The sequence below is a fragment of the Mastigoproctus giganteus genome, chromosome 7, assembly GCF_048544385.1.
Source record: "Mastigoproctus giganteus isolate SK-2022 chromosome 7, ASM4854438v1, whole genome shotgun sequence".
Classification (NCBI taxonomy): Eukaryota; Metazoa; Arthropoda; class Arachnida; order Uropygi; family Thelyphonidae; genus Mastigoproctus; species Mastigoproctus giganteus.
This window is the reverse complement of record NC_143581.1, coordinates 136540544-136567693: the sequence shown is the minus strand read 5'-3', so window position 1 is coordinate 136567693 and position 27150 is coordinate 136540544. Positions and strand designations below refer to the sequence as shown.

At 37.7% G+C, this 27150-nt stretch overlaps 1 protein-coding gene across 3 annotated transcripts in view; it reads right to left on the bottom strand.

Annotated features, from left to right (window-relative positions):
* LOC150083218 (uncharacterized) overlaps window positions 1-25008 on the bottom strand; it is a 637655-nt gene extending 612647 nt beyond the window's left edge. For all 3 annotated transcript variants that reach the window (XM_090377919.1, XM_090377920.1, XM_090377921.1), the window contains exon 1: window positions 24862-25008. The gene's annotated coding sequence lies outside the window, so the exon portion shown is untranslated. The remainder of the gene's footprint in view (window positions 1-24861) is intronic.
* Window positions 25009-27150: the final 2142 nt, after the last annotated feature.

Here is a 27150-nt window from a genome sequence, read left to right as displayed (position 1 = left end):
ATTTGGAGGGAATGGTGTGATTTTTTTTTTTTTTTTTTTGGCTGATGCTGCATAAGCTCATACACTTGCTTTCTTGCGTCACATGCCACTACTACTACTACTACTACTATATTGTTAGAAAAACTTTTCAGCATAAAGGCAAGTAAGGCTCCCAGAGTTGATGGCATATACCTATAGTTTGGGGGAAGTGTACTGAACCATTGAGATTAATTATGAGGGTATCCCTGGACTCAGGCGAGATCCATTTGGATTGGAGAAGTGCCAATTTATCACCAATACATAAAAGCGGTCCTAAGAGTGAAGTTGGTAACTAGACTGGTTAGTCTGAGTTCGGTAGAAAGAAAAATCTTATATATGAGGAAATGATTAAGAGTGCAGTCCAGGGACATTTAGATAAATATGACATTCTGAAGGACACAACATGGCTTTAAGGGAAAATCATGTTTAATTAACTTAGTAAACCAGACCAGCGAGATTCCTCTCAAAAATAACGAGCCTACATTAACTGCTGGATAAAGATAAAAATGTGCAATTTTCTGTACCTTCTTAAATATAAAAAAAAAAATCTGGCTTGGAAAATTTTTGCATTTTTTTAAAAAATTCTTCTCCCAAAATTACAACTTGAAAACTTATTCAGTCATTCACTACCATATTTGTTCTACTTTTAACTGATGACAAAGCTAGCATGAGAACCAGAGTGCTACTGACACTACTGAGAATGGAATTATTTATACTATTAGTTTCTGGTTTAAGTTATTTACAGACGTCTTCCACATGATCTATCGTAGTAATCTATTCAGATGACATATATCAATGGTTCAGTCTTGTTTAGCATTAGCATTAGTAGAGGCATTTGATGCAAGAAAGCAAGCTTATGCAGCATCAGCCAAAAAAAAAAAAAAAAAAAAAAGTAACATAAATAAATAAAAATAACCACTTCCACTTCACCCCTCTGTTCGTTCGAAATACCTGTCCAGCTGAGCCTTAAACTTATTTAAGCTATCAACTTCCACGACAAGGGATGGAAGTCTGTTCCACCCACCAACCACCCGCTGGCTAAAGGCAAATTTCCGCACATCTATCCTACATCTGTCTTTACTCAATTTGAATTTATGCCCTCTCAGGTGATTTTTCTGAGCTAGAGGAAGAATCCCATCAGCATTGAGCATGCTCAAACCATTCAAGGCTTTGTACACCTCTATCAGATCACCCCGCTGGTGCCTAGTTTCCAGACACTGTAATTTGCAAAACTTAAGCCTTTCTTCGTAAGAGAACCCCTTTGTCCCATTCACCAATCTAGTTGCCCTTCTCTGTACTCGTTCCAGCAGCTCTACATCCTTCCTGAAATGAGGCCTCCAGGCCTGTATACAGTACTCTAGGTGTGGCCTGACCATTGCCTTATACAAGGGAATAATCACCTCCTTATCCCTGCTAGAAAAATTCCTATATATCATTGACAATACACCATGAGCTACTCTTGCAGCTCGTCTGCACTGCTCAGAGAACTTCATATCTGCCTGCACCACCACCCCCAGGTCCCTTTCATTCTCTACCACTGTCAGTGTAGTACCACAGAGTTGATACGTTGCTCTGGGGTTGCTGTTTCCCATATGTAGTACTTTACATTTGTCAATGTTAAACTTCATTTGCCACCTCGAAGCCCATCTGCTCAACCTTTCCAAATCCTGTTGCAGCAGCATAGTGTCAGTAGTGTCCTTGACAACCCTGCCAACCTTCGTATCGTCTGCAAACTTGGACATTAAGCCTGATATACCATCATCAATATCATTTATAAATACAGAAAACAATAAAGGCCCCAATACTGAACCCTGAGGGACTCCACTAATAACATTAGTCCACGATGAGCAGTGTCCATTGATTACCACTCTCTGTCTTCTCCCCCTCAACCACCCCTTTGTACATAGCAGCAACTTGCCTCCAATGCCACACTGCTCCAATTTGTGCAGCAGTCTTCCATGTGCAACAGTATCAAAAGCCTTTCTAAGATCCAAGTATATAATATCAAAGTTATTCCCTGCATCCAGTTCTTTTGTGACTGCATCATAGTATCCAATCAAATTGGTCAGGCAAGACTTCCCCTTAACAAAACCATGCTGTGTCCTAGCTATAACTGAAGTCTTGTCTAGATGATCCTGCAGTGCTTCTTTCACCAGTGCCTCCATTAATTTTCCGGGAACAGAAGTTAAACTCACAGGTCTATAATTACTTGTGTCAGCCTTTGATCCCCCTTTGTGAATTGGGGTCACATTTGCACATCTCCAGTCAATGGGTACCTCCCCTGAGTCCAAGGAAGCTCTCATAATTATGGCTAAGGGTTTGCTTACCTCCTTTGCTGCCTCCTTTAATATAACTGGATAGATCCCATCCACCCCAGGTGCCTTTCTTGTGTTTATCTTCAACAATTTCTCCTCCACTTTGCTCTCAGTTATTACAAGATTCTCTAGCTTACTGCTAGAGTTGAATACACCTCTGGCATTCCCCTCGCTGAATAACTCCTCATGTGTGAATGTCGATGCAAAATATTCATTTAGTTTGTTAGCTACCCGAGCAGGGTCATCAACAGTTGACCCATCGATCTCAAGTGGACCAATCTGATTCATCCCCTTCCTCCTAAGTTTACATAAGTAAAGAACTCTTTGCTGTTTTTCTTCGCATCCCTTGCCAAGGATCTCTCGTAATCCGCCTTCGCCTGCCTAACCTCCTTTGTAACTTGGTTACAGATCAACTTGTATCTATCATAGGCGTCCGTGTCACGTGTTAATTTGTATGTATCCCATGCATTTTTCTTCTCTGCCATATGCCTCATTAGTTCATCTGACAACCATTTAGGCCTAAACCTTGAACAATATTTCTTAGTTGGTATGTAAAGCCTAGTAGCTTCCACGATAAGTTCTTTGAATGCTTCCCATTTTGAATTTGCTGTTGGCAATATCATCAGTTGATCCCACTGTATAGAATTTAAATACTGTCTCAGTCCATTGTAGTCGCCTTTACGAAAGCAATACCCCTTCCCTTTACCCCTAATGGTAGTTACCTCTTTGAGTAACTCCCACTTCAGCACACTGTGATCACTGCCACCAAGTGGTTCATTTATCTGCAGATTCTTAATGCATGAAGAATCACTACTGATAATCAAATCAAGAGTATTACTCCCTCTAGTTGCCTCCCGAACATGCTGATGTAGAAAACAATCATCCAATAAATCCACAAAAGCCTTGCTACTGTGTGAGTGACCAGCCCCCAAATTCCAGTCAATATCTGGGAAATTAAAATCCCCCATTATAAGACTCTCTGATTTACTGGCCCACTATTTCTCCGAACAGTTTCTTATTATACTCATCAGAGTCATTAGGCCTATAGCACACTCCTACTCTCAATTTTGATCTCCCAATGCTTATGTCACACCAAACTGACTCGACACTGCACTGTCCAGCGATGTCGACTGGCTTCACTTCCTTGGATTTTATGTGTTTTTTAACTAATAGCATAACCCCTCCTCCCTTCCTATCCTGTCTATCCTTTCTGTAGACATTGTACTCCCCAAATTCCAGTTCTGCAATATCTGCCTTTGATGTTTTGAGCAATACCTCAAATTCATCAAATTTATTTACTAAACTCCTAGCATTGGTGTACACACAAGTATACATGCACCTGTTCTTTTTCTTAGCTACCCTAACACAACCCATGTGTTTACTTGTACCCCAATGATTCCCAGCAGTCTCTGAAATATCCTGCATCTTATTTTCCAGGCTGCGGCTCATTCCAATAGAAGCAGTGCAAGAATCACTTTCACCTCTGCCAGTGGCTACTGTTAATCTATTAGTCCTTGTATCCCCCCAATCTAGCAGTTTTCCGAACCACCTAACATTGCCTCGATAGCATCAGCAAACATTCTTGCACCCTTTCTATTTAAGTGTATCCCATCCCTGTAGAAGCAGTCTCTCCTGTTAACAAGTACAGACCAGGCTGAAAAAAATTCTACCCCTTGAGCCCTGCACAATCTTTCCAGGGCCGAATTGATTGACAGGGCTCTCATCATATACTCCCTCCTATCGTGTCTGGGCAGAATTGCAGACACTTTCAATTTCAACCCTAATTCACGGCTTTTTTTCATCAGTGACCTGTACTTGTCAAGTAATTCCGCCGGTCTCCTACTCTTAATGTCATTAGTGCCAACATGTACAACTATATCACCTTTTGTGCCCTTAAAAGATGATATACGCTCTACAACGTCAATTTAAGAATATCTTCTTTAAGAATATTTTTGAATGATCTATTATTTAAATGAATACATCATCAACCAAACATGAAGGTTATATTAACTCGAGACAGAGGGCAGCAAAGATGCATAAAATTCAAATTTCGCATACTTGGTATCCCAAACTTAAAATAAATTTTGAAAAAATTTGAAAAATGAAGGAAATAACAGTATATAATATATATATATATATATATATATATATATATATATATGTTTTATATATATTTTAAAACTATTTATTATATAATATCAGTGTAGATACACCATAGTTTACCCATAAATTAAACTATGTACGTAGTGTGAAGGCATTGTTTTTAATTGTATCTCATATTGTGGATACCTTCCCAAGATATCATGAGATACCAGGTATTGCACTACTTCGAATAAGTAATGCTTCTCTAGTAGAGAAGGCCACTGTTATTTATTCTCAGTGGATACCACCACCCAGATGGTTACTGTTTCAAAACTGTTGGCCTATCATCGGTGGGTGGGCAGGTACCCTAATAATGCAAACATGCCATCACAGTTGCGAAGTGGTTCCACAATATGAGATGCCAAATTGTGTACAGAATAATACAATATTTGAAGATTCAATGGCGAGGCATAATATGATATGGGATTAAATTAACTATATAATATCGGTGTAGATACACCATAGTTTACCCATAAATTAAACTACGTACATAGAGTGAAGGCATCGTTTGCCTTCACACTACATACAAAAAATAATAATACATAAGATACAATTAAAAACGATGCCTTCACACTACATGCTACATACAAAAAATAATAATACATAAGATACAATTAAAAACGATGCCTTTGTACTATGTAGTTTAATTTATGGGTAAACTATGGTGTATCTACACCGATATTATATAGTTAATTTAAACCCCATTATCATATTATCATATCATATTATGTCTCGCCATTTAATCTTCAAATATTGTATAATTCTGTACACCACTTGGCATCTCTCATATTGTGGAACCACTTCACAACTGTGATGGCATGTTTGCATTATGAGAGTACCTGCCCACCCACCAATGATAGGCCAACAGCTTTGAAATAGTACCCGTTTGGGTGGTGATAACCATTGAGAATAAATAACAGTAGTCTTCTCTACTAAGAAGCATTACTTATTCAAAGTAGTGCAATACCTGGTATCTCTGAAGGTAGCCACAATGTGAGATATAATTAAACATGATGCCTTCACACTATGTACGTAGTTTAATTAATGGGCAAACTATGGTGTATCTACCGATATTATATAGTTAATTTAAACCCATATCATATTATGCCTCGCACATTTAATCTTCAAATAAAACTATTTATATATATAATAACCAAAAAACACATGACCATGCATGCATGCATTTAATAGTTTTATTTAATGAAGCTTCATGTTGGGGGGGGATACAAGGACTAATAGATTAACAGTAGCCACTGGCAGAGGTGGAAGTGATTCTTGCACTGCTTCTATTGAAATGAGAAGAAGCCTGAAAAACAAGATGCAGGATATTTCAGAGACTGCTGATAGTCATTGCGGTACAAGTAAACACATGGGTTGTGTTAGGGTAGCTAAGAATAGAAACAGGTGCATGTATACCTACGTGTACACCAATGCTAGGAGTTTGGTAAATAAATTTGATGAATTTGAGGTATTGCTCAAAACATCAAAGGCAGATATTGTTGGGATATCAGAGACGTGGTGTCACACAGATATAAGTAATGCGGAACTGGAATTTGGGGAATACAATGTGTATAGAAAAGATAGAGAGGGGAGGAGGGGTTATGCTATTAATTAAGAAACACATAAAGTCCAAGGAAGTGAAGCCAGTCGACATCGATGGACAGGGCAGTGTCGAGTCAGTTTGGTGTGACATAAGCATAGGGAAATCAAAATTGAGAGTAGGAGTGTGCTATAGGCCTAATGACTCTGATGAGTATAATAAGATATTGTACAGGGAAATAGAGTGGGCCAGTAAATCAGAGAGTCTTATAATGGGGGATTTTAATTTCCCAGATATTGACTGGAATTTGTGGGTTGGTCACTCGCACACTAGCAAGGCTTTTGTGGATTTATTGGATGATTGTTTTCTACATCAGCATGTTCGTGAGGCAACAAGAGGGAGCAATACTCTTGATCTGATTATCAGTAGTGATTCTTCATGCATTAAGAATCTGCAGATAAATGAACCACTAGGTGGCAGTGATCACAGTGTGTTGAAGTGGGATTTACTCAAGGAGGTAACTACCATCAGAGGTAAAGGGAAGGGTTTTTGTTTTCGTAAAGGCGACTATGATGGTCTGAGACAGTATTTCAATTCTATACAGTGGGACCAACTGATGATGTTACCAACAGCAAACTCAAAATGGGAAGCATTCAAGGAACTAATCTTGGAGGCTACTAGGCTTTACATACCAACTAAGAAATATTGTTCAAGGTTTAGGCCTAAATGGTTGTCAGATGAACTAATGAGACATGTGGCAGAGAAGAAAAATGCATGGGATATATACAAATTAATGGGGGACATGGAAGCCTATGATAGATATAAGTTGGTCTGTAACCAAGTCACAAAGGAGATTAGGCAGGCAAAGGCAGACTACGAAAAATCCTTGGCAAAGGATGCAAAGAAAAACAGAAAAGAGTTCTTTACATATTTGAACTCGAGAAGGAAAGGAATGAATCAGATTGGTCCACTGGATATTGATGGTTCAACAGTTGAGGATCCTGCTCAGGTGGCTAACAATCTAAACAAGTATTTTGCATCTACATTCACGCATGAGGAGTTATTCAGGAAGGAGAATGATGTAGGTAAAGTAAACATTGGCAGTGAGCTGGATGATTTTGTAATAACTGAGAGGAAAGTGGAGGAGAGATTGTTGAGGATAAACATAAAAAAGGCACCTGGGGTGGATGGGATCTATCCAGTTATATTAAAGGAGGCAGCAAAGGAAGTATGCAAACCCCTAGCCATAATTATGAGAGCTTCTTTGGACTCAGGGGAGGTACCCATAGACTGGAGATGTGCAAATGTAACCCCAATTCACAAAGGAGGATCAAAGGCTGACACAAGTAATTATAGACCTGTTAGTTTAACTTCTGTTCCAGGTAAATTAATGGAGGCACTGGTTAAAGAAGCACTGCAGGATCATCTAGACAAGAATTCAATTATAGCTCAGACGCAGCATGGTTTTGTTAAGGGCAGGTCTTGCCTGACCAATTTGATTGGATACTATGATGTAGTCACAAAAGAACTGGATGCAAGGAATAACTTTGATATTATATATTTGGATCTTAGAAAGGCTTTTGATACTGTTGCACATGGAAGACTGCTGCACAAATTGGAGCAGTGTGGTATTGGAGGCAAATTGCTGCTATGGATAAGGGGATGGTTGAGTGGCAGAAGACAGAGAGTGGTAATCAATGGACACTGCTCAACGTGGACTAATGTTATTAGTGGAGTTCCTCAAGGTTCAGTGTTGGGTCCGTTGTTGTTTTCGGTGTTTATGAATGATATTGATGATGGTATATCAAGTTTAATGTCCAAGTTTGCAGATGATACAAAGGTTGGCAGGGTCGTTAAGGACACTACTGACGCTATGCTGCTGCAACAGGATCTGGATAGGTTGAACAGATGGGCTGAGAGGTGGCAAATGAAGTTTAACATTGACAAATGTAAAGTACTACATATGGGAAACAGTAACCCCAGAGCAACGTATCAACTCTGCGGTACTACACTGACAGTGGTGGAGAATGAAAAGGACCTGGGGGTAATTGTGCAGGCAGATATGAAGTTCTCTGAGCAGTGCAGACGAGCTGCAAGAGTAGCTCATGGTGTCTTGTCAATGATATACAGGAATTTTTCTAGCAGGGATAAGGAGGTGATTATTCCCTTGTATAAGGCAATGGTTAGGCCACATCTTGAGTACTGTATACAGGTCTGGAGGCCTCATTTCAAGAAGGATGTAGAGCTGCTGGAACGGGTACAGAGAAGGGCAACAAGATTAGTGAATGGAACAAAGGGTTGCTCTTACGAAGAAAGGCTTAAGTTTTGCAAATTACAGAGTCTGGAGACTAGGCACCGGCGAGGTGATCTGATAGAGGTGTATAAGGCTTTGAATGGTTTGAGCATGCTCAGTTCCAATGGGATTCTTCATCTTGCTCAGAATAATCACCTCAGAGGGCATAAATTCAAATTGAGGAAGGACGGATGTCGGATAGATGTGTGGACATTTGCCTTTGGCCAGCGGGTGGTTGGTTGGTGGAACCGACTTCCATCACTTGTTGTTGAAGTTGATAGCCTAAACAAATTTAAAGCTCAACTGGACAGGTATTTCGAACGAACGGAGGGGTGAAATGGGAGTGGTTTTTTTTTTTTTTTTTTGGCTGATGCTGAATAAGCTTGCTTTCTTGCATCATATGCCTCTGCTAATGCTAATGTTGCCTCCAATACACCAGAGGCAGCAAAAACCTTGGGTAAAAGACATAAGACATGCAAACATAGCTAGAAAATTGTTCAAGCTGAGACTTCCAGAAGGGGCATATATCTCTGGCACAATACTACTAGAGGAGGCCAAGGTCTATGGTTTTTAATAATGAATAGTCTTGTTTCTGTGCTGATATATACAATCTAACTATACTACAATATACAATCTGATTATATTACAATCTAACTTACAAGGGAGCATTTAATAAATTATCAACTTAAGGTACTTCCCACAGTTATATTTCAATGATTCATGATTTATCATGTTCCTATATGTCTCAAGTTGAATTATACTAATTTTGATTCCACTATGCTTTTAGGTTTTGCTGCTGTAGCAGAAAGAAAGAAGACACCAGTATCAAATTATGGATCTGCTGAAATTAGAGCATCGTTATTAAGTTTCTTACCAAAGAAGGAAATGGGCCAAAAGCATTCATGAAAGGATGGTGGCTGTGTATGGCAACAGTGCACATTCACAGTACCAGGTGAAATTCAGGTCAAAACAATTCAAGTGGGATAGACAGTCCATCAAAGATGATCCACGTCCAGGAAGGCCTGTGGCAGCAACCACTGCAGAAATGTGCCAAGCTGTAGAAACCCTTGTGCTGAATTGCAGACATTTAAAGGTGCAGCAAATCTCTAGGGAATATGATATATCTGATGGAACAGTTGACTATCTGCAATGAACATCTGGGGATGACTAAGGTCAGTGCAAGGCGAGTCCCCAGACTTCACTTTAATCTTAAAACCAAGCAAGTATCAGTGCAATTGAAGCACAAGGATTCTTCTGTACCCAAAAAATTTCAGACACAACCTTCAAGCTGGCAAGATTATGGTCACCACTTTTTGGGATACGGAGGGAATTTTGTACATTCACTACTTGAAACACAAGCAGACAGTCACTGGGAATTCATATGCATCTGTACTCTACAACCTAAGGGATGTCGTAAAGGAAAAACACCATGGAAAACTATCCAGAGGTGTGCTAATTCTTCAGGATACTGCACCAGTGCGCAGATCACATGCTGTTGCTGCTGCTTTGAGAGACTGTGCCATTACAGAACTTACCCATTCACCTTACAGGCCCCAGTGACTATTTTTCTGTTTCAACATCTCAAGAAAAAAGTAAGTGGACATTACTTTCATGATAATGAACTGAAGTCTGTTTCTGCATTCTTTGATAGACTGGTCAAAGAATTTTATTTGTCTAGCATTTCCTTATTGCTAACAAAAGGGAACAAGTGTACTGAAGTTCAGAGGAGTTACATTGAAAAATAAAGACTTTTGCCTCTATCTCATTTCCTCTATAGGTGAGTAAATAATTTATTGAACACCGCTCATACTTATTGCTGCATCTCTAGTTTCTGGATTATCGTTTACAGGAGCACACATATATACAGTAGACTTTCACAATAGCAGTACCTTCGGGGATTCAAGGTGCCGTTATTTCGATTTTTCCGTTATCTAGAATGTTGTATTTTTAATGTATTTAATGCAGAAATAATGAGGCCAAATAAGAAATAGAGAGATTAAGAATGCGATTTTACTAAAAAATGAATAGCAAATACTTAAAAATTGAATAGCGAATGCAATTTTATTAACTGCACATAAAAAAAACAAACATTTGATGATCCAATGTTATAATCTGCCATAAATACACTTCTGCTTACGCCATGTTCTATTTTCTTTAATATATCACATTTAGAATATATATCACTGTGTGGTAGCACAGTAGTATCGTCACCGTCCTCCCCCACACCGGGGGGAAAAGGCCTGGGTTCGAATCTTGTCGATGATGCAAGGAACTTTTATAAGCTTTTTTCACTACGTGGCTAAGTTAGTTGGTCTCAGGCATAGACAGCAAGGTTTTTTTCTCCCAGAAACTGTGGTTTTTCATCCATAAAAACAGGCAAATCAAGTAGAGAGAACACACAATTTACAGACACAATACACATGGGTACATGAATTAACATGTAATAGTTTAACATGACCCTAATGTAATAGTTTGGATTATATCAAGTTTATCACTAAGCTTTAATGTTGTTCTTCTTTTCTTCTCTTTATGAGGTTTATTAACTTTAGCAGCCATAGTGAGCAGTGGCGGATTTCCGCACAGGCGTGTGCTTGGGGCCTCTTAAATTGAGGGGGGCTCAAATTTCAGGTCTCAAAAAAAAAATTGTTTCATTTTAAATTTTTACACTAATCTTTATTACCATTACTGAATAAAATTATAATTTAAGATGAGAAGTTAGTAAACTCTTATGCGAATATCCCTACATATTATATGAAATATCTATGCGAACTAAGTGAATCTGAAGTAGAATACATATTATCATTAATGCTTAAATTAAACACTTTCAGTTTTTTCCTAGTGGAGGTAATTCCACGAGTTAAGAACCCTGTGATGATATTGCTCAAGAAACGATATTAGATTTGTTAGCAGAGGCAGTTCAAAACTATTCGCAACTAACTGGGAACCAATAAGCAAGTGCAGTAGTCTTTTAAAGCTTCTGAATTTTAATTTTAAAGCTTCTGAAATGTGGTGTGACATAAGCATAGGGAAATCAAAATTGAGAGTAGGAGTGTGCTATAGGCCTAATGACTCTGATGAGTATAATAAGATATTGCACAGGGAAATAGAGTGGGCCAGTAAATCAGAGAGTCTTATAATGGGGGATTTTAATTTCCCAGATATTGACTGGAATTTGTGGATTGGTCACTCGCACACTAGCAAGGCTTTTGTGGATTTATTGGATGATTGTTTTCTACATCAGCATGTTCGTGAGGCAACAAGAGGGAGCAATACTCTTGATCTGATTATCAGTAGTGATTCTTCATGCATTAAGAACCAGCAGATAAATGAACCACTAGGTGGCAGTGATCACAGTGTGTTGAAGTGGGATTTACACAAGGAGGTAACTACCATCAGAGGTAAAGGGAAGGGTTTTTGTTTTCGTAAAGGAGACTATGATGGTCTGAGACAGTATTTAAATTCTGTACAGTGGGACCATCTGATGATGTTACCAACAGCAAACTCAAAATGGGAAGCATTCAAGGAACTAATCTTGGAGGCTACCAGGCTTTACATACCAACTAAGAAATATTGTTCAAGGTTTAGGCCTAAATGGTTGTCAGATGAACTAATGAGACATGTGGCAGAGAAGAAAAATGCATGGGATACATACAAATTAATGGGTGACATGGAAGCCTATGATAGATATAAGTTGGTCTGTAACCAAGTCACAAAGGAGATTAGGCAGGCAAAGGCAGACTATGAAAAATCCTTGGCAAAGGATGCAAAGAAAAACAGAAAAGAGTTCTTTACATACTTGAACTTGAGAAGGAAAGGGATGAATCAGATTGGTCCACTGGATATTGATGGTTCAACAGTTGAGGATCTTGCTCAGGTGGCTAACAATCTAAACGAGTATTTTGCATCTACATTCACGCATGAGGAGTTATTCAGGAAGGAGAATGATGTAGGTAAAGTAAACATTGGCAATGAGCTGGATGATTTTGTAATAACCGAGAGGAAAGTGGAGGAGAGATTGTTGAGGATAAACATAAAAAAGGCACCTGGGGTGGATGGGATCTATCCAGTTATATTAAAGGAGGCAGCAAAGGAAGTATGCAAACCCCTAGCCATAATTATGAGAGCTTCTTTGGACTCAGGGGAGGTACCCATAGACTGGAGATGTGCAAATGTAACCCCAATTCACAAAGGAGGATCAAAGGCTGACACAAGTAATTATAGACCTGTTAGTTTAACTTCTGTTCCAGGTAAATTAATGGAGGCACTGGTTAAAGAAGCACTGCAGGATCATCTAGACAAGAATTCCGTTATAGCTCAGACGCAGCATGGTTTTGTTAAGGGCAGGTCTTGCCTGACCAATTTGATTGGATACTATGATGTAGTCACAAAAGAACTGGATGCAGGGAATAACTTTGATATTATATATTTGGATCTTAGAAAGGCTTTCGATACTGTTGCACATGGAAGACTGCTGCACAAATTGGAGCAGTGTGGCATTGGAGGCAAATTGCTGCTATGGATAAGGGGATGGTTGAGTGGCAGAAGACAGAGAGTGGTAATCAATGGACACTGCTCAACGTGGACTAATGTTATTAGTGGAGTTCCTCAAGGTTCAGTGTTGGGTCCGTTGTTGTTTTCGGTGTTTATGAATGATATTGATGATGGGATATCAAGTTTAATGTCCAAGTTTGCAGATGATACAAAGGTTGGCAGGGTCGTTAAGGACACTACTGACGCTATGCTGCTGCAACAGGATCTGGAAAGGTTGAACAGATGGGCTGAGAGGTGGCAAATGAAGTTTAACATTGACAAATGTAAAGTACTACATATGGGAAACAGTAACCCCAGAGCAACGTATCAACTCTGCGGTGCTACACTGACAGTGGTGGAGAATGAAAAGGACCTGGGGGTAATTGTGCAGGCAGATATGAAGTTCTCTGAGCAGTGCAGACGAGCTGCAAGAGTAGCTCATGGTGTCTTGTCAATGATATACAGGAATTTTTCTAGCAGGGATAAGGAGGTGATTATTCCCTTGTATAAGGCAATGGTTAGGCCACATCTTGAGTACTGTATACAGGTCTGGAGGCCTCATTTCAAGAAGGATGTAGAGCTGCTGGAACGGGTACAGAGAAGGGCAACAAGATTAGTAAATGGAACAAAGGGTTGCTCTTACGAAGAAAGGCTTAAGTTTTGCAAATTGCAGAGTCTGGAGACTAGGCACCGGCGAGGCGATCTGATAGAGGTGTATAAGGCTTTGAATGGTTTGAGCATGCTCAATGCCAATGGGATTCTTCATCTTGCTCAGAATAATCACCTGAGAGGGCATAAATTCAAATTGAGGAAGGACGGATGTCGGATAGATGTGCGGAAATTTGCCTTTGGCCAGCGGGTGGTTGGTTGGTGGAACCGACTTCCATCACTTGTTGTTGAAGTTGATAGCCTAAACAAATTTAAAGCTCAACTGGACAGGTATTTCGAACGAACGAAGGGGTGAAATGGGAGTGGGTTTTTTTTTTTTTTTTTTGGCTGATGCTGAATAAGCTTGCTTTCTTGCATCATATGCCTCTACTAATGCTAATGCTAAATCACTACTGCACTGGCTCACATGTAACAGAGCATCGTCTTTTTTAATAGCTTTCGGAACTAACATATCACTCACGAATCTGTTACAAATTACTAGAGTTTGGTGTGGTTGGTGTTTTAGTGTAGGAGTATTTTTGTTTTGTTATTAAGTAAGTATCTGTAATATCTTATGTATTGTTTATGTATTTATTAAAACTGAATTGTTTGATGAGGCGTGACATTTATAGCAAGTGATAATTGGGAATTAATTTTTTAATTCCCAATTAATAAAATATGTAAGAAAGAATTGCGCAACCAAAATGACTAAAACCGCAACACCAAATCTAGAGTGCGTGCTATAGTAAAAACGTGCGCGTAGAATGCACTGATACACTGTACTGATACCGAAAATATTTAGAGGGGTGCCTCAAAATTGAATTGCGCCTGAGGCCTCAAAACTGAACTGCGCCTGGGGCCTCTCAGGTGCTAAATCCGCCACTGATAGTGAGGGGTTTTTAATTTAAAATAAATGTAAAGCAGCAGTAATCCGCGATATCAGTACAGAATTCACTTTGAAAATGGTGAATGTAAAGAAATAATCATGTGACTTGCAAATAATCAAGTAATCACATGACTTGCAATTACCTTTTTTCGCCACTTCAAGTCATCTGCACTGTATGTAAACATCCGATCTCAATGTGCAATTATTTGGAGTGCCATTATTTCAATGGTCTACTCTAAATTCGCAAGGCCTATATAAAAAATTCGTCTACAGGTCCCTACATAAAAACTCTGGGGAAAATTTTCAGATAACAATTTTTACTTAATCCTGTACTAGTGGGAAAATGCAAAATTCCTCTGTGACCAATAAATTTTGAAAAATCAGCAATAAATAATTCAAAATTGTTCTTTTTTTTTTTTTGATGCCGCCTATAATTTCAATCTTTGCTGAATGACTATGAAATATCCATGTTCTATATTAAAAACTTTTTTTCGAAAATTAAAACTCACTTTAGACCTATCAGTGAGCAAATGTAAATTTAAAACCTCACCCTACAACCTATGCCTTGACTTGAGGAGAGCATATCATTAGTCATATGGTGCAAAGAAGCCTGAGGCTTTTGCTGCACCAGTCAAAAAAAATTTCTGAATTACCCTGAGAGAGAGAGAGAGAGAGAGAGAGAGAGAGAGAGAGAGAGTCAGAAGTAGAAAGGAATCACCAAGAGAAGAATGATGATATCCAGCTCAGGACCCTGGGTGTGACAAGTCCATACTTACCAGATGTGAGAGCATGAAATGCAAGCTTGATTCCAAATGATGTAACAATATCACAAAGCATTAATGACTATAAGAAAGTGCACAGCAGAAAGCAAAATTACTGTCTATATCTCTTCATGACATGTATCAATCAACACATGCATATAACTAGATTTAACTTAATGAATTTTTACTAACTGTTTGATAATTAACAGACATTTTTAAAATTTTCTTCAATTCAAAGAAACCAACATCAGGTATCAGGAGTTCCAGCTGTGTGGATGGAGTAGAATCACAAAATGCTAGTTTTGCAGGGTTGAATCAACCCTGTGTGAATGATTCTGGGTTAAAAAAGATTAACCTTAATCACACTTTTAAATGTGTGATTAAGCCTTAAATTTATTTAGGCTATCACAACAAGGGATGGAAGTCTGTTCCACCAACCAACTACCTGCTGGCTAAAGACAAATTTCCGGACATCTATTGTACATCTGTCTTTCCACAATTTGAATTTATGCCCTCTCAGGTGATTATTCTGAGCAAGAGGCAGAATCCCATCAGCATTGAGCATATTCAAACCATTCAAGGCTTTATACACCTCTATCAGATCACCTCGCCGGTGCCTACTCTCCAGACACTGTAATTTGCAAAACTTAAGCTTTTCTTCATAAGAGCAACCCTTTGTTCCATTCCCTAACCTTGTTGCCCTTCTCTGTACTCGTTCCAGCAGCTCTACATCCTTCTTGAAATGAGGCCTCCAGACCTGTATACAGTACTCAAAGTGTGGCCTGACCATTGCCTTATACAAGGGAATAATCACCTCCTTATCCCTGCTAGAAAAATTCCTGTATATCATTGACAAGACTCCATGAGCTACTCTTGCAGCTCGTCTCCACTGCTCAGAGAACTTCATATCTGCCTACACAATTACCCCCAGGTCCTTTTCATTTTCTACCACTGTCAGCGTAGTACCACAGAGTTGATACGTTGATCTGGGGTTACTGTTTCCCATATGTAGTACTTTACATTTTTCAATGTTAAACTTCATTTGCCACCTCTCAGCCCATCTGCTCAACCTTTCCAGATCCTGTTGCAGCAGCATAGCGTAAGTGGCGTCCTTAACAACCCTGCTAACTTTTGTATCATCTGCAAACTTGGACATTAAGTTTGATATACCATCATCAATATTATTTATAAATACAGAAAACAATAATGGACCCAACACTGAACCCTGAGGGACTGCAATAATAACATTAGTCCACGATGAGCAGTGTCCATTGATTACCACTCTCTGTCTTCTCCCCCTCAGCCACCCCTTTATCCATAGCAGCAATTTGCCTCCGATGCCACACTGCTCCAATTTGTGCAGCAGTCTTCCATGTGCAACAGTATCAAAAGCCTTTCTAAGATCCAAGTATATAATATCAAAGTTATTCCCTGCATCCAGTTCTTTTGTGACTGCATCATAGTATCCAATCAAATTGGTCAGGCAAGACTTCCCCTTAGGGCGCCTCCATAGCAAGGTGGGAAGGAACAGCAGTGCGTAGCACACACTTCTTGATTAGACCGGGGTTCGAGCCCATCACCACCAAATACGGAGGATGCGGAAAGGTCAGGGAATGACCACCGCATATTCCCGGAGCAATATGGCCTTAGTTGCTAATGGTCCTAAAAATCAAATAACAAACAGAGAAACTTCCCCTTAACAAAACCATGCTATGTCCGAGCTATAATTGAAGTCTTGTCCAGATGATCCTGCAGTGCTTCCTTAACCAGTGCCTCCATTAATTTTCCTGGAACAGAAGTTAAACTCACAGGTCTATAATTACTTGTGTCAGCCTTTGATCCTCCTTTGTGAATTGGGGTCACATTTGCACATCTCCAGTCTATGGGTTCCTCCCCTGAGTCCAAGGAATAATTATGGATTAGGGTTTGCTTACTTCCTTTGCTGCCTCCTTTAATATAACTGGATAGATCCCATCCACCCCAGGTGCCTTTCTTGTGTTTATCTTCAACAATTTCTCCTCCATTTTACTCTCAGTTATTATAGGATTATCTAGCTTACTGCCAGAGTTGAATATACCTCTGGCATTCCCCTCGCTGAATAACTCCTTATGTGTGAATGTCGATGCAAAATATTCATTTAGTTTGTTAGCTACCTGAGTACAATCATCAACAGTCGAACCATCGATATCAAGTGAACCAATCCGACTCATCCCCCTCCTTCCAGAGTTCACATAAGAAAAGGACTCTTTACTGTTTTTCTTTGCATCCTTTGCCAAAGATTTCTCGTAATCTGCCTTCGCCTGCCTAACCTCCTTTGTAACTTGGTTACAGATCAACTTGTATCTATCACAGGCTTCTGTGTCACGTGTTAATTTATATGTATCCCAAGCATTTTTCTTCTCTGTCATATGTCTCATTAGTTCATCTGACATCCATTTAGGCCTAAACCTTCAACAATATTTCTTAGTTGGTATGTAAAGCCTAGTAGTTTCCAAGATAAGTTCTTTGAATGTTTCCCATTTTGAATTTGCTGTTGGTAACATCATCAGTTGGTCCCACTGTATAGAATTTAAATACTGTTTCAGACACTCTTAGTCGCCTTTACGAAAGCAATAACCCTTCCCTTTACCCCTAATGGTAGTTATCTCCTTGAGTAAATCCCACTTCAGCACACTGTGATCACTGCCACCTAGTGGTTCCTCTATCTGCAGATTCTTAATGCATGAAGAATCACTACTGATAATCAAATCAAGAGTATTACTCCCTCTAGTTGCCTCCCGAACATGCTGATGTAGAAAACAATCATCCAATAAGTTACTGTAGAGTTGTTAAAATGGGAAAGAAGAGATGACACAAAGTGGCAAGACTTGACAAAATACATTAGGAGTGGAATAATACAATCATAATTTTGCTGCATAAGAAAGGAGACAAATGAGAAATTGGAAATTACAAACCAGTTAGCTTGCTATCCCACATCTACAAGTTGTCCACAAGGGTCATTATTAACAGATTAGAAAGAATACTGGATGAGAATCAACCAAAAGAGCAAGCTGGCTTCAGGACAGGATTCTGAACTAAGGATCACCTTCACATAATATTGCAGCTAATGGAGAAAGCAAATGAATATAAAACCTGGCCTGGCATTTGTGGATTATGAAAAGGCATGTGACTTCATACAGCATAAGGCAATGGTTCAGGTACTGAAAGACAAGACAGACACCCCATACATTATGATATTGAAGAAAATATATGAGAATGCTACCTCCTTTATTAGACTAGACAAAGACAGTAGCAAATTTTAAAATTCAGAAAGGAGTTTAACTAGGAGACACAATATCTCTGAAATTGTTTACTGCTGCCCTTGAGGAAGCTTTCAGAAGATTGAACTGGTCGCAGAAAGGAGTCGATGGAATGGAGAGTAACTTAACCGTTTACGATTTGCAGAAGACATTTTAATCATAAGCCACGATCCCAAGGAATTAGAGGAAAACATTAATCGGTTATGCAGAGTTAGTAACAATTTCAGACTAAAGATAAATTTGGCTAAAACAAAAGTAATGCTGAACAAGTATACCACAGAAAGGGATATAATCATTGAAGGAGTAGAATTGAAAAGATGGATTCATATACTTATCTTGGACAAATCATTAGCTGTAACAATGATAAATGGCTGGAAGTCAAAAGAAGAATAAATTTCAGATGGATAGCATTCAGGAAATATTGTCCCATACTGAGGAGCAATATTATTATTTTTATTATTATTACCCATATGGTGCAAGGAAGCCTGAAGCTTATGCTGCACCAGCCAAAATTTTCTTTATTACCCTGAGAGAGAGAGAGAGAGAGAGAGAGAGAGAGAGAGAGAGAGAGAGAGAGAGAGAGAGAGAGAGAGAGAGAGTACAAGGGAATCACCAAGAAAAAGAATGATGATATCCAGCTCAGGACCCTGGGTGTGCCAAGCCCATACTCACCAGATGTGAGCTTCTGAGGTTCCCAACTTGTCTGAAACTTAAAATAAGGAACCAATGTATACTCCCACCATGAATTATGAAAGTGAAATGTGGGCACTCACCAAAAGAATGGAGGAGAAGCTGAAAACTACACAGCAAAGAATGGAATGAATTATATTAGGAATCAGATTATTAGATAAGAAGAGAAACATATAGATTAGATAGCAAACACAAGTAAAATATGTTCTTATCAAAACTAAAGAAATGAAATGGACTTTGGCAGGACACAGCTCGAAGACGTGATGACAGATAGATTAAGAAAATAACAGAATGGTACCCAAGAAAGCTAAAAGAAAACCTGGAACACAACGGAAATGGTCAGATGAAATTCAAAAGTTCGTTGGTAGTACGGATAGACATTGCACAAAACGGAAGGAACTGGAAAGTTGCTGGAGAGGCCTTCATCCTGCAGCGAATTGAAAATGGCTGATGATGTTTAAGAAACTTCTTTTTTTTTTTCCAAAAGATAATGTGTTTAATGCAGTAAACCCTGGAAAAGGAGCTATTATTGGCAATTGCAAATTACAGCCCCTAGACAATCATCTAACTTTGTCTAAACAAATTCGGTGCTGCTCATTAGCATTATTTTTACATTTCACAATCATAGCAGATTTAACAGATTTTATTATGAGGAGCATAAATTTATTATTATTATTAGCCTTATAGTACAAGGAAACCTGAGGCTTATGCTGCACCGGCAAAAAAGAAAAAATTCCTGAGTTACCATGTGTGTGTGTGAGAGAGAGTCAGGAAGTAGGAAGGAAGAAAGAGAAGAATGATGATATCCAGCTTAGGATCCTGGGTATGCCAAGCCCATACTCACCAGATGTGAGACAAAAATAATTTGTTTTCAGGTCACAACATATAAACTCCAGATAAATTGACCACTTTACTGGTGATATATCTATTTGCCATAATAATGGCAAATAGATATATCACCAGCAAAAATAATACATAACTAACGATTAGCATGGAACAACATTGATCACAATCGACCACTTTATGAAAATTTATACATAAAACTAATGAGATGTAAATTGAAAATCTGTATATTTCCAAGGCAGCTAAAGCCTATGAGTTCATTCAATGCAGTGGTATACATAAGGAATTAACACTTCTATCACTTTAAATTAAATTATATATAAAGTAAAATGTACAGTGATTCCAAATGTACTAAATACTCCAATACAAACTTGGTTTTTCTTTTTTTGTTTATTTCAAAGTGCTACATTTGTATTAAGATTAAGCATAAAACATTTTTGTACCTCAAAAGCAAAAATTGCAGATCCTATAGGAAAATGTCTGAGTCCAAAAATATCAAAATTACATCTTCATTGAAAGATACACTGAAATTTTAGCAACTTCATCAAAGACCAATTTCGTACAATAACTTGGATTAGGTGGAGGAAAAACTATTTTTGTTGCAAACAATGCAACATGTTACTTCTCCCTGATAAAAATTCCTCCCTCTTCTCCCACTTCTGCACGATGTTTTACTGTTGCTTGACAAGCCAGTTAAATTTTTAACTGGCTCACCCTTTTTTATCAACCGCTACCCTCTTTGGAAACTGTAGCAGTTTCTCTCTTTGTGAAAATTACAACCTCCCAAAAGTATAAAAAAATTCCATTAGTAGGAAACAACCACTTAATTTTCCTGGGCCACTCCTTCTTCTTAGGGTAATAACCTTATGAGGTTCGAGACAATTCTAGATGCACAAAATCTTTGACAGACGTCAAGCATAGGAACCTTAAGATGAAACAGTCCAGGGAAAATTAAGCGATGTTTGTTGGAAATAATATTCCTGTAAAATGCCAGCCGAGATAATCCCAACCCCGAACCCTGGGAGACTCCACTAATAACATTAGTCCACGAAGAACAGTGTCCACTGATTACCACTCTCTGCTTTCTTCCATTCAATCATCCCTTTATCCATAGCAGCAACTTGCCCTTAATGCCATACTGCTCCAATTTGTACAGTTGTCATCCATGTGCAACAGTATCAAAAGCTTTACTAAAATCCAAGTATATGATATCGAAATTATTTTTTCCATCCAGTTCCTTTGTGACCACATTGCAGTATCCAATAAAATTGGTCGTACAAGATTTCCCCTTAACATATCCATGCTGCCTTAAGTATAACTGCAGCCCTATCTAGATGATCCTTCATTACTTCTTTTATCAGTGATTCCATTATTTTTTCCCTGGAAATGAAGTTAAACTAACGGGTCTGTAATTACTGTGTCACTCTCTGATCCCCCTTGTGCCTTGTTGTTGGTTTATAGGAGCATTAGCAACTAAGGCCATATTGCTCTGGGATATGCGGTGGTCATACCCTGACCTTTCCGCATCCTCCATATTTGGTGGTGACGGGCTCGAACCCTCGTCTAATCAAGAAGCGTGTGCTACACACTGCTGCTCCTTCCCACCGGGCTACGGAGGCGCCTTTTCTCTGTCTGATCCCCCCTTTCTGCACATCACCCGTCTGCAGAGACCTCCCCTGAATCCAAGGATGTTCTCATAATTATGGCTCAGGTTTTGCTTAATTCCTTCTCTGCCTTTCTTATGAATAAGAATTCTTATTCTTAATAAGAACATAAGAATTCTGTTTAACTTCAAATTAGAGTTTGATAAACTTCTGGCATCCCCTTCCCTAAAGAATTCCTCATGTATGAATGTAGATGGAAAATACTCATTGTTTGTTAGCAACCTGAGCATGATCATCAGCAGCAGAACCATCAATATCAAGTCTACCAATGATTCATCCCTTTCCTTCTAGTGTTTACATAAGTGAAAAAACCAGTTGCTTTTCTTTGCATCCTTTGCCAAAGATTTCTCCTTATCTGTCTTTGGTTGTCTAACCTCCTTTGTGTCTTTATTACAGACTACTTTATACCTACCATAGGCTTCCATGTCACTTGATAATTTATGTTATCAGGCCACAGATATTCCAAGCAATGTCATAGAACTTAACTGAACTTGGATCTTGAACACAATTGTATACAATTTTTTTTTTTTTTTATATGTATACCACCTTCCATAAGTGTGTTATATTTTCAACAAAACGCAGATCTAGGTCCTCCTTCAAATATCCTCCACTGTTGTACCCTAAAATGTTTCATTATGGTACAAAGAGATGGCAACCAGAAAAAAAGGTGTAGTTGCTTTTTAGATAAATTTAAATCAGTCATTCAGCTCTTCTTGATTAATAAAGTTTGATATGTTATAATATTGTGCTTGGTAGTCCTAATATGCTGAAGTAGATGGCCCAGAAAAATCAGAAGCACAAGAATCCTCACTATATTTATCACTTCTTCCTTTATCCCATGATTTTGGGAGATCTGTTATCATGATGTCTTCAATGTGGAACAGACTTAATTACTGCAGATTATACATTAGGATATTTGATGTCGTGCTTGCTTTTTCTGGACATCCCTGATATTTTTGTCATGCAGAAATAGCAATCATCAATGTAGTTGCATGGTTCTCACAACAACACAGGAAAATTGTACTGATAATTTTGCCAGTTAGCCCCAACCTCAGATTTATGGTAACACAGTACATATGCGGTCCTCTAGTTTTGTTCTGATCACCAATCTTGCAACCAAAAATAAAAATATTATGCATGTTTAGTAATACTATTGACTTTCTTCCTCTGAAGTTTTATTGAAAACCACACCTTTAAAGAAAGTGTCAGGGTGATTCTGACATTTCCTTTGGTTCTGCTTAAACATTTTAATAATACAAACTAAGTAAAATACAGAAGAAACAAACAATATCCAATATATATATATGAATTATGTCTAATGACAATTAGATTTAAATATTAAATTTTTAAATAGCCCAAATAAGGGTATTAATTCCTACATTAATGCTACAGTACAGTGACAATTAAACATTACACGTGCATGGGTTATATATGTACTTAACTTATTTAAACATTATTACTTTTTAAAATTATGGTACTACTTGGGAGCATCAGGTTTGTAGTGACCTGGTATGGATAGCCTTATAAGGCTAGCCATATCAGGGCTAGATTTATATATAACTAGAGGGTTAGTTGGGGTCACTACAAACCTGATGCTCCCAAGTAGTACCATAATTTTAAAAAGTAATAATGTATAAATCAGTTAAGTGTGTGTGTGTGTATATATATATATATATATATATATATATATATATATATATATATATACACAGATAAACTGTACTCAACAACAAATGCCTTTCCATTACTGAAAGAGAGCGAGGTGGAAGGCAGACAAACAAGGTGAAACATTCAACCGTTCCAAGCACCTGCACATAATACATCCTATCTACTTGTCTGAATTGTAGTAAGAGACATATTATTGGTAAATGCAAAAACCCATATAAGTAGAATTCGGAAGTAATGTGCAATAAGAATAACTTACAAAATCTATGTATAAAAATTGACTACGACCATGATATATTAGTGGAGGTAAAACTATACTGATCAGTGTTAACAAACATGCAATACCTAAAATTGTTGAATTAGCTATATTGTGCCAAAAAAACAAATCTAATAATATAAAATGAGTTCTTGCCATGTCTGATGCTAAACATTTGCTTTATGGGTCATTAACAAGGGCTAAACCAGTCCTTGTCAACTTCTGATAAAGTACAATCATTTCATTATTAAAAAGTGATACAGGACATGTATTGCAAATTTATTATTAGTTGTGGTAAATGATGCAAGAAAGCAAGCTTACACATCAGCCAACCCCACACCCCCATCTATTCTGCAAGCATTCTTCCTAAATTTGTGATGTTTGAGCAAAAGTTAAGGATGCCATCATCTTCACTTAACTTACTCAATCCATTCACAGCCGTAAACACCTCAAAGGTTGCTTTGCAGGTTCCTAATTTCCAGATATTGCAATTTACAGAACTATGATCTTTCTTGGTAAGAGTACTCCTTTCTTTGTTTGCACCTCACTACCCTTGTTGCTCTTCTCTACACCCATTCCAATATATCCACATCTTTTCTAAAATTAGGCTTCTAGACCAGTATGCAGTACTCAAGATGTGGTCTAACCATCACCTTATACAAAAGGATAATCATCTCCTTATGCCTGCTCTGGCAAAACTTTTGTATATCATTGAAAAAAACCTGATGAGCTCCTGGCAGCCTCTCTACACTGTTTTGTGTTTGACTGCACAATTACTCTCATATCTTTTACATTCTTCCTGGGTGTGTTAACCCAAAGCCCAGTTGTTGGGATCATTAATTCTTTGGTTATGTTAATCATTTCGGTGACAACTGCAAGTCATTTTAAACTGTGTTTGTTTTTAAAATAAGTAAGCACTTTGAAAATAAGAAAGTTAACTTTTACTGTAATACCCAATATGGAGTTTCGAAAATCCAGACTTTTCAGTCCACAACAGGCAGTGCAATTTTTACCTACTGTCTCCAGCCTACTTTCAGTTGGATCGCCACATGCAAACCACTGAACCACCGGTATATATGCGCATTCGAATCTAAATTAAAATCGGATTGGATATTTCGTAATGTCATATATATTCAAATTTACTGTGTAGTAAATTGCTAATTTTTTGTGCTTCCTATTGCCAATAGCAAAGAATTAAAAGAAAAAAAATTGTATGTTTTCGTGAAACATAAAAAAACATATCTCCAGATGTATTAATGTTGAGATTCAGTTTCACTTGTACAAAATTTAATTACAAAAATTAAGTCATACCTCCATCCAAGAATACAGTACAAAATCTGAACATCCTGATATTTTTGTAGGGGCCCATAACATTTACAGAACGTAAGTTGATATGACGTAAGAATTAAAGAGAAAATCTGAAGTATGCATTTGTTATCAACACAAAATTCTATCCTTTGGTGAAATAATCGAATAACACGAATTCAAATTTATTAATTAATTCCCTCAAAATATTTTACGTTCACCTAACAGGGATGCAAAAATACTTGAAAAGAAATCACGGAAATGAGTAGAAACTGCAATCTTGAATAGCCCAATTTTTAATACACTGTACTCTCGCCTAAAAGTTAGGAATCACGTTTCATTTTTCTTAATTTTAAAGTTTTAATTAAAATAGGGCCAACTTGGTTAACAAATTTTATTAAAATATTTTCCATTCTGTATAAAAATTAAAAAACTTAAATAATATTAAGTAATTTCTAGAATATTTGAGAATATTCCAGAAAGACGTAGATGACTCCTGAATGAGATAGAATGTTGTAGATCATTGTAAAATATTAATACTCTACAAAGTAGGAATATTGTTTCGATATTATAGAAGATTGTAGATGATTCTAGAGTATTTTGCATGATATAAATTGAGGAATGAGAGCTGTAACTTATAAATCAAACACCTGTCATTCAGAAAGAATGTTTGGTGTACGTTTTACGTTCGCAAGACATACAACTCAAGGAAACTGGCAGTTTAAAGCGCAAACCACGATCAGAACGACCGGCGCAACGACTGAAGCGCAAGATAAAACCATAACACTGATTTCTAAACGCAATCGACGACTTACTGTACTTTAAATTTCAGCTGAGTTCAATAAGAACAGAAAAACTTCTGTGTCTACATCCACTGTAAAACGTCAGCTTACATAATCAGGAAGTGCAGCAGTCCGAAAACAATGATTAAAACCAGAAAATCGAAAGAAATAATTGGTTCGACCCTTATCCCAAGCCAACTGATTCTGGAAGAGTGGAAAAACATACTGTGGACTGATGAAACCAAAATTTTTAATCCAAGCATAGAGTTTACCTAAGATCATCAATTGAAGTAAAAATAAAAAAGGAGTCCAATCAAGCAAGATGGTGGTTTCAGGATAATCTAGTGTTGATTTTGAAGTGGGTGACATCGTCAGAATTAAAAGAATTTTAAGAAAAGAAAGCTACAAAAACATTCCTGCACATAATCCAATAGCCATTTCACTTAGACCTTGTGGAAGAAATTTCATATTACAACAAGGCAATTTTTATTATTATATTTTTACATTAGAGTTTCTCGTAACCACATAAACCCGTATTTGTGTCTGAAAATTGCGTGTGTTCTCTCATCGATTTGCTTGTTTAGCTGGACGAAAAAAACCCCAGTTTTTGGGGTTTTTTTCGTCCAGCTATCTATGCCTGAGACCGACTAACTCAGCCACGGAGTGAAAAAAGCCCATAAAAGTTCCTCGCGTCGTTGACGGGATTCGAACCCGGGCCTTTTCCACCCGGTGTGGGTTGGACGGTAACGATACCACTGTGCCACAAGTGCAGACTACAACAAGGTAATGATGAATCACAGCTCTAAGCTGTGCAAGGACGTTTTTAGCATACCAGGAGGGGTGTTGCAAATTACGGTATGGCCACCCGAATCGCCTGACTTTAACCCAATAGAACTTTTAAGGGTTCATCTAGACCAGGAGTCCCCAAACTTTTAGAGAAGCAGGCTTACAAGATATATAAATATATATAAATATATATATATATTTATATATCTTGTTCATTTCAATCGTTAATAAAATACTTTTTATTCATCCACTCAAGTTCAAATACACTTTTTTAAACTTGTAGTGGATGACACTTGATTTTAACACAGTTTTTACAAATATTAATTCATTAATTAAATTTAATTAATTAATTTTAGTTTTATATGGGAGGAAAAAAATCTCTCTTATATAAGATATTTAGCAGGATACAAATTTAGGAATAAAATTGAAATCAACAGGCAGTAGCTCAATCGATAAAATGCAAGGATTTCACTATTTTTCACGTGAAGGTGAACAATGGAGTTCAATTCTTGAACAATAATTTTTTGATAAATTTTTGAAGTCGAAAGTTCGTTGTTGACTTAGTAGGAATTGACTTTAAAATTTTTTTTTTTTATATTATTTGTTTATTGTACAAATCACAAAAATACAGTCAGTAACACAACAAAAATAATTATTACTTACACCGATGAGCCAAAACATTATGACTAGCGAATCGTTATGAAAATCAAAGAAACCGCAGGTGAAC